Below are 9,386 nucleotides of genomic sequence, written 5' to 3'. Positions count from 1 at the left end.
TCTGTCGCTACCAAGCCCTGTTGCACAGTGATGCAGCTGTCTTTCTGCCGCATGATGCCAAAACGCCGCAAGTTCATTTGACAGCCGCACACAGATGACTTCATTGTGCCCTCCGCCGCCGTCTCCGCTTCACACCCCCAGATGATGCACTTGAAATGTTGCCACTGCACTTAAGCGTCTTAAGCGGCTTGGCCATGGCAGGAGGCAAGAGGCAGGTGCCAGACAGTAGACGGCTCTGCCACAGCCTATGGAATGCCACTGAATCAATTCAGTGTCAGTTGCCACCACACATTCTCCCTCTATACCCCCCATATATATATCGTTCTGCCCCCAAGAAAAGTGTGAAGCATTTGGCGTTATTTTATTATCCCTATCCCGGCAAAGCTCTCCTCACCAGAACCGTGGCGCAAAGTTCTCTTTACCCTCCTTGGGGGCGTAGCAGTATTTGGCAGTGGCTCAAAAGTTCGCAAAGTCGTCACCAACTACCGCCCCCTCTTGCTGATGCTTCTGCCCCATTCTGTTATGCCACCTGCTCTCCTCCCGCTGACAACATCATTATTGTCGCACTTAGCTGCGCCATTCTCGAGTGCTGCAACTGCAGCTTGTCGACTTGGCTCAAGTGCCGAATGCAAAATGCCAGCGGCCATCCATCGTACCACCCAACCCAACCCATTCCCAGCCGAACTCAGGGCCGCCCCAAACCAAACCGAATTTACCAGCACAGTGCAACACATAACAATTTTTGCTGTCTTTATACCCATTGTCTATGGTGTTGCCGTGGCGATGGGGATGGGGATGGGCATGGGACAGGCGGGAGAAAGCCATAAGCATTATAATATTGAAATGAAATGAGAATCCGTTTAGGGGTGTCCTGGAATTGGAGTGTCCTTTGGCTTCCGGCTACGATCGTAGCTCTATTTTGGTTGGAAATCAACATTTCTTTACCCATCTACATGTATTTCTCTCTATTTCTCTCTCTTTTCTGGGTAGGTCTGGTAGTTGTGTCCCTGTCGCTGTGGCATCTAAACGCCGGCTGTAAATGACTTAAGTGCCTGGCATTTATCTACTAAAACGTGTTCCTGCCCTTCGTCCTTGTCATCGTCACAGTTATTCACTTGGCTTTAGTGCACCCCGTCCACCGTTTCCCATTTCCCGTTGCCCGTTGCCCGTCCTTGTTCTTGTTCATGTTCCTGTTCCTGTCTCTGTCTCTGTCACCGTTGTTCTTGTCACACCTGTTAAGTAAGTGAGAAGTGTAATGGCGGTATGGGGTCAGGTGTGCTGTGGTATGGTGTGGTCTGGTGCTGTGGTTGCACAAACATCAAACTTTTGTTGGCCAAAGCCAAAGTTTTTACATCAAATTCATTTGGTCGCTTTTGTCTCTCTATCTCTCTGTGTCTGTGTCTGTGTGTAGTGTACATCTGTGTGTGTGTGTGTGTAAGTGAATCCCCAATTGAATACCAAATGACTTTCCAACTTTCCTTCACGCAACAATAAGCCGAAATACATGAAAAGCATGAAAACCTGTCTGTCAGGCTGTCCAAAATGCAATGACAACAAAATTTTGTTAAATTATTTTCACAATTTTTCGGAAAATGTCCACCTTGTATTCTATTTGGCCAACACTGCAGAAGCGAATGAGCCGCTTACCGCATGCCCATTGTTATCCGAAAAAACCCCGACCACTTCCCTGTCCTGTCCTGCCAGAGCCTTGCCCAAGCCATGCCCTAGCGATGGTTCTGGTGGCTTCTTCTCCACAGATCTATTGTGTTACTTTTGTATGTTGCCAAATTGAAAGTTTCTGGCCATTGTTTGTGGCCTGACTTTTGATGGGAAATCGAAAGTTGTTGATGAGCTTTGGACTCCTGCCCATTGTTCTAGAGTCCGTGGGGATGGATAGAGCTCGTGTTCAAGAGTATCTTCGCAGCTATTACGAGTAGTAATGCATCCATCTAACGGCTGTCCCTTCTATTCGTAGCCTAATGTTTTCACTTCTCAGCCTTCGTCAAAGTATCTTTCTTGAAATCGGTTGTCTCGATCTGCGCGGGCTTCATAGATAGCCATACAGATGGGGACTTTTAATGCTAATATGTATTCTTTATAGCTCTACAATTTATTGCAAAGTATTATGGCTAATCCATTGAGATAGTCGACTCAGTAAAAGCCATCTAAAGGATCTACATACATGTATGTACTATGGCATTGGCAGATGGCAGCTGGACTTCCAAAATCTATGTGTGAACATTGCTGTCAGTTTGGTAATCTCAATGGCAATGGTAATCTCCTCAACTTGTACGAGTACATCAGATCATAATAATTTTGAGCTCTCGGTTACACCTGACAATCGCCTTGGGGATGCTGGACTAAGAGTAATGTCTTACCTTTTGGCTGAGTGACCTTCTCTGCTTATCAAGTGCTTAATGTCTTGTCACACGATTTAAAGCGGCATTTACCAGATGAAGCCACTTCCCATTCTGCCCTCGCAAGTCTCCTCTCCGGGGACGGGGATCCTTCATTTGGCACTTGGCAGGATTTATTTGTTGTTCGGTCTGTGTTCAGGATTCAGTCTTCCATTTTCTGGGCTGCCATTTTCCAAATAATTACACATTTACATTTTCATAGACAATTTCGACGAAAATCGTGAAATCAACTTCATTTCACTTACATAGGAATAAAGTCAACAGAAGACCAAAACTACGTTGAGCGTTTGCGAAGGGATCTGGCCAGGGACACGACTGCACGGGTATTGGTTCAGTAGCCGGAAACGGAAGTCCTACGAAGCGATGAGATGGCGATGAGGCTGAGGTTGGGGTTGAAGAAGAGAACGAGAACGAGAAAAGGAGGCTGGGATGGGGTGGCGTTGTGTGTTGACTGTGGGTCCATTGTGGCGGTTTTATCTGGCCAATGTTTGCGCGTTGATGTTGATGGCTATCTTTAAAAAGACATAAATCATTTGGTGGGTGCTGGAACCGGGGCCTACGCTCAGTAATTAATCATGCCTCAAGGCGCTGACTTAATTCCCCAACTCGACTTGACTCGACTGCATAGTTTTGAGGCCTCACCCATATACCCATACTCGCACACTCGCACACTCGTAAACTCGTAAACTCGTTGTTATGGCTTCTGGTCTGACTGGCCTCTGTGAGTGGAAATTGTCGAATCAATTTGTAACAATTATGAAATCCTTTCGTGCGATTCGGTTGCGTAATTTACACAAATTAGAAAGCGGGTTACGAAATGTAGCGAAATGTATACGTAGCTCTTCTCGGAAATTTCTTTGAGGCATGAAGGCCACTTCAATTTAATTGCAGATAAAACGAGCGCCGGATTGCAATGGAATGCAATGGAAATTTCACATAACGAACGATTCCAGCAATTCGGAAATGTCAATTTCAAACTACTATGAGAGACATTCGCCCTGAAATTTCAAGCTAAATTAAATTCCCTTTTGGCCGCAACTGGCCGAAGAACCGCAAACGGTTATTGCACTTGCAAAAGGCCCAAGGCACAACGCGCAAGGCGCAAGGCGAAAGGCGGTTTCCGGTTGGAGTAGGCTGTGGAAGGATGGCAGGAAGGCAGGAAATGGCGACCGCAAATGGTTGAGATACGTGTAAACGGAAGTGCGCTATTGTTTGGGAGTGTTTGCTTTACGCACACAAGAACACACAAACACACACACACATAAAGGCATGCATGGACACACCCAAAAGACATGCACACAAACAATTATGTCATTCATTATTTAATATCTAATTATCAAATGTTTCTCTTGTATTTGTTGTTGTTGGCTCTGCGCCGATTACAATTAAAGCATGGAAGGCGTCGAAATGAGCATGAACGAGCAGCTGCCACCTCCCACTCCACCCACTGAGAGCATCACCACCCCTGGACTTGGACCCGGGCCTGGACCTGGACCTGATCCTGGGACCCTTCCCTTACCACCCCTTCCCACCCCAATCCGAACCTCTCCACCAAAAACTCGTATGACAAGCAATTGAAATTGCAAGTGGGCCACGCCCACTGGCCAAAAACATCATTTGTGTTGCCTTAAATGCGGCTGTCTTTGTTGTCGTTGTTGTTGCCGCAAATTTATGAGCCGTACTCAGGAGTGGTTCGGGCCAGGGCTACAAGAACATTTCTGGTTATTGTTATCACCAAAGCATGGCCCAATGAGAGCCACCAATTAGAGAGGGGAATCGGGGAGTAGGGGAATATATGGATGAGAGGAGGAGGTGTAGTGTGGTGGGGTCAGCAAATACATTTACAGAAATTAACTGCAGATACTCGTACCCCCGAAAAGTTACGCATTTTCCGAGAGCTTTAGAACGGCTTGATATCCCATGATTCAGATGTTTTTAAGCCAAATTTTTTTTTTTTTTTTGTCAAATGTCAAAATGTTGCAAGAGGCTAAAGAGCAAAAGGCCAAGGCTCTACACTATTACTGTACTTTTATTAATTCCAACAAGGTCAAAACGTTTCGAAAAATGTTAAGCTATCGAATGTGTCTAATCCTCTTTCCAATGAACAGAATCAATAAAAGGCTTAAGTCTATTTTGAGATCAAACAGATGACTGTGAAGTGAGGTATTTCTTAGTTCGAGAATCAGTTGATTTCTGTGGCAAGTACAGTGAGTCGGCTCTAGCTGATGGTTTTAGCCATGGCTTGTATTTTGCGAATCCACTGTATAAGATATTCAATCGAAACTTTCTTACAGTGTTGCCACCCTCCCGGCCAAAGATGCTCGTATTTGAAGCGCAAGGCAATAATTTCCAAGCGGCGACTCATTTAATGTCCACAAACAATTAGAACTTCCTCTCCAGCCCCAACCCCAGCCCCCAGCCGTGGCTCCTTCTGTTACTCGTATTTTGTACTTTGTTGTACTGGTGTGTGGCCTGCTGCGGCGGCCAAATGTCGCTTTCATTTAAGAACCGTTCCCATCCAACCATGGTCATCCCTTCATCATCGACCTCTGTCGCAGTCTCTGCTTCTGCCTTTGCCACTACTGGAGCCTCATTAGCGACGGCTCAGTGAGGGGCTGCGGCAATACGAAAAAGTTGAAAGACCATGCCCAATTCGAAAAAAATATTTCCCTTTGTCTTCTTCCATTTTTGCTTCCACTTTGAGATTTTTCTTTACGTCTGTTTCTGCTTTTGGGATTGCTGCATTGGCATTGGCAGTAGCAGTCGCTGTAATAGACTGATAGACAGATAGATGATAAGTGTAGGACCTACACTGTAAGTGAGTGCGGACTCAAAGAGCTGTAGGTCTTTGCAGGTAATTGAGATACAAATTGGTTACACTTTAAATGTATTTTTTTCTATCATCATGAACGTTGATTCCATTTTCCAAACACTTTTCTAAAAGTTCCCTCCGATTCACAGGGGCCCGTGAAGAACTCGAATCGAATGTGGAATGAAAGGCGAAGGCGGAACAATCGAAAGGAAATTGCAGTGAGTCTTTGAGGCATTCCCATCTATTAAGGACATTTTCAGTGTTTCCCCTCTGATGCCTACCGAGGGAAGCTGCTGATGGATCCGATTGACTTCACTGTAGCGCATAGACCCCAAAACCAATGCCTGACCTTGGGCTTGGGGTGAAATGGAGTTCGAGAGTTTGGAAAGACCAAATACGTGATAAAAATTATGCCACATGCAACTTGGAAGCAATAAATCTTCAATTTATTACAAAATAATTAAAATTAATGAGCAAAATTGAAAATGCGCACGTGCGTTTGTCTTCCTTCTTCCCTGTTCTCTGTGTGCTCTGCAAATGTGTGTGCATGGGCGAGTGTGTCGAATACAAAAATGAAGCCATAAACTCAGCCAATTGCCAACCATTATGGATGGCAAGATGGTAAAGGGAGTGACACTGGCGGGAGAGCTACAAGTATGCAAAAGTAATTGCTAAAAACTGTACGTGAACGTGAATATTCTATGGATGCGCTTCCGCTTCCCTTTCCGCTTCCGCTTTGGCTTCCGCACTAGTTTCCGCTGAGACCAAAGCAAACAAAATGGCCTGCAGATGGGTCATGGGGCGGGGGGCGAAGAGGGCGGCATTGTTTCCCTTTGCAAACGCTAATATTTAAGAGCTCTCTTGATCCTTGAGACATGTGTGAAAAGTAAATATTATTCTTAGCAGCTTCGTTTGTTTTAATGAATTGCACTTCAAGTGAGAAGTTCCCACCATTCCAAACATCCCATTCATCCATTCATCCATCCATCCATCCATCCATCCACCAATCCATCCGTCCTGTCATCCATCCATCCATTTTCATCTGTCTGTCAAGTGAGCAATCGAAAGCCAATCATGGTCATTTAGCACAGCAGAATTACATGAGCGGATGTGAGTATACTCATGCTTGTATAACTGCAGGCATACTCGTACCAATTTATATATTTTTTATAAATTGAATTTTCCGTCAGTAAGTGCTAGAAGGACGACATGTTCATTGGGCAACAATTTGCAGCAATTTCCATTTTGAAAATTTGCAATAAATTCGCTCGACACTATGTAGTTTATTTTATCAGCATACAAAACTCAATTACCCCACAACATCGGAAACATCATCAGAGGGTGCAAGTGCACCCAAGTGGTGGGGGTCGGGGTCGGGTATTGGCGGTTGGGCTCTCCACGAAGGGAACCAAGCTATGGTGTACTGGCGAAATTTCAAGGAACCATCAAAACAGTAGTTTGGGTGAAAAAAATGGAGATTGAAAAATGCATTTATTATGGTTCGATACAAAGAGATTTCCTTCAGGCAAGAGTATACTTTCAGCTCAATCAACATTCGTCGAAAATCAATTAACAGCCACCCCCCGAAACTAATCTTGAAAATCAGTTGAAAATTACCACAAATATTTACAAATATTTGCACTGACCAAATACTACATGAAAAGTAAATCTTCGGCCAATATTAACTAACTTGAAAATGATTTGCCGACCATTTTTCCAGCCTAAACAAACACACGGACAGCCTCGTTTGCATGGTGTGGGTGGGTGTTGGAGGGGGGGAAGATTTGCCGGGAAACTCCCTGAAGTGTGCCATACATTTTGCGTTTTAAAGCGGCCAAAGAAATGGCTGGCCACACGCACACGCACAGCATCTGTCCCCTCATCCTCCTCCCACACGTTGTTATAAGCAAATTCACACATTTCGAAATTCGAACTTCGAAAAAAGAACAAAATGGAAGCAGGCGGGCAGCCGCCGAAGCAGCCGAAGCGGCTTCGTTGCCCCAATTTTCTCGCTCTTAAGTTGATGATGAAGAGAGCGTGACCGCTCTTAGATGCTCTGGGTGCTTCCTCTGCTCCGTGTGCCCAATGTTGGTTAATCAAATTTTCCACACTGAAAACTCGCTTGAGCAGACAGATCTTCGTTTCGGAAGGTTTCAATTTGCATATAAATTGTAATTAACCCAAGGGTTTTCTAATTGTCAAATACTGTCATCTGTGGCAATATGATTTGTCTCTCTTCGGGTGTCCAACATCACACAGTCCTCACTGTATCTTCGCTGGCAATCTTCCTTCATTTCGGACCTAAGACTCCGGCATGGCATCCGGCATCCTCCATTTTCGGCAATTAAATGTTGCATACTTACGGGGGCCACCCCAGTGATGAGACCCTGTCACGCGCCTTTTGGTCAATTCAGGGAACGCGCTAACTTAATTGCAACAAATAAATCATAGAGAACAGTTCAGTAGCTCTGCGAGGGGAGGGTGTTCTGAGGGGCTGGCCGGGCACTGGCCGCTGGCGTGCGTGAGGAAAATGCCAAAGAATCTCGGAAGAAAACTCCGGTTGTGGGAAAGGAGGAGGTGGGAAACGAGTGCGAGGTGCGGTTGGGTGACTTTAGTTGCGTTTCGCACATAAATGTCAAGTGCGTGTGTTGCTCATGTTCACAAACACGCACACATACGCACGATAAGTAGCTTTGCACACACACACACACCACGCTCAGACAATGCATCGCTAAGTCGACACACATAGGCAAGCGCAGAGAGGGAGAAAGGAGCCTGAGCGCCAGCGGGAGAAACACAGGAATTCAGGGACATGACCATCGCCGCTTTGGATCCGCCTCGCACCCGTGCCCATTCCCACTCCCACTCCAACGATGATGAATGCCCATAAACTCGCCATAAATAAAATTGTTCGACTTTGCCTTTTTTTTGTTTGTATTTTTGTAGTCCTTGTCGCGTTGTTGCTGCTGCATGGGCTGGGAAAATTATGCCGGAAAGAAGAATCACACGCTTCAAAAGTTTAAATGACTTAATTCGCTTGAATTTGCAACGCACAAAGTGGGCCCGAAAGGATTTACAAAAAGGATTGAGCCGCCTTCTTTAAGAAAAATGAATAGGGATGGGAATAAATATTTTTTGAATCAAAAGAATGTTCATCCCACAAGAAAATCATTGCCAAAAGCAAAACACAAAATTGGAATTTAACGAATGTTTTATATGTGCGTTTTTATTACATAGATGCCATTATGATTTAGGCCCCTTGATTTAATTAATAGTTTTCTGTCCAAAAGAGAACAAACTAAATACATATACACCATATTAAGCGGTTAATTTCATTCGTTAGCTTTGCTAATTGGATCACTAGATGATAGCTTCTTGAACTCATATTAAAAGATAACCGAATGGATTCCTCGCAAGGATATGGCTCATTAGCACACTAAAAGAAATAATTGTGCAATTTCTTATATTAATTAGTGCAATTCGATGCTTTCAGAATTTTCTGCCAATCGGTTAATCGTATTACCCGAGAGCTGGAATATTCCAATAATTTATCTGCATTGGTCAATATACAAGAGTATACATTTTCCTGTTTCACTGAGGCTCTTTTGTGCCAGCTCTGGGTTTCTCTCGTCTCTCATTAATTGTTTTTGGGTTTCCCTTTCATTTTTTGCCTCCTTTTTTTGGGTTCTCTCCTTCGTTTCTTTTCGTTTGATGTGCAAAATTTGCGGCCAACATTCACGCAGCGGATGTCGGAAATCCTTGAAAGGTGAATGCTTGAGTGTGAGTGCGCCTATGCGTGTGAGAGTGTTGTGCGAGTGTGTGTGTCTGTGGGTAGGTGAGCGAAGGAAGTGCGCTTTAGTGTCGCCATTTTGTGCTCAGGCACGATCCTTGCGGTTTCTCAACTTCTGCTGCTCTGTCTGCTGCTGTTTCCAATCAAGCGAATGACATCAAATTGATTAAGCGCCTCACAAAATTCTCGTAAAATTCTGTGCAACGTTGAGGGACAGAGCTTTCGTTGAGCTTTCTCAGAGTTTAAACTCGACCCACGATGGGGTCTACTTTGAATTGTTTCTGATGAGGTGGCTGCCAAAAATGTCGCGGACAATCCGGGATACCAATCGCACAGCCGCCGCAAAACCAGCATAATCAACAGCAGC

Source organism: Drosophila pseudoobscura, chromosome X (genome assembly GCF_009870125.1).
Source record: "Drosophila pseudoobscura strain MV-25-SWS-2005 chromosome X, UCI_Dpse_MV25, whole genome shotgun sequence".
NCBI classification, from domain to species: Eukaryota; Metazoa; Arthropoda; class Insecta; order Diptera; family Drosophilidae; genus Drosophila; species Drosophila pseudoobscura.
Note: the sequence above shows the minus strand (reverse complement) of the source record.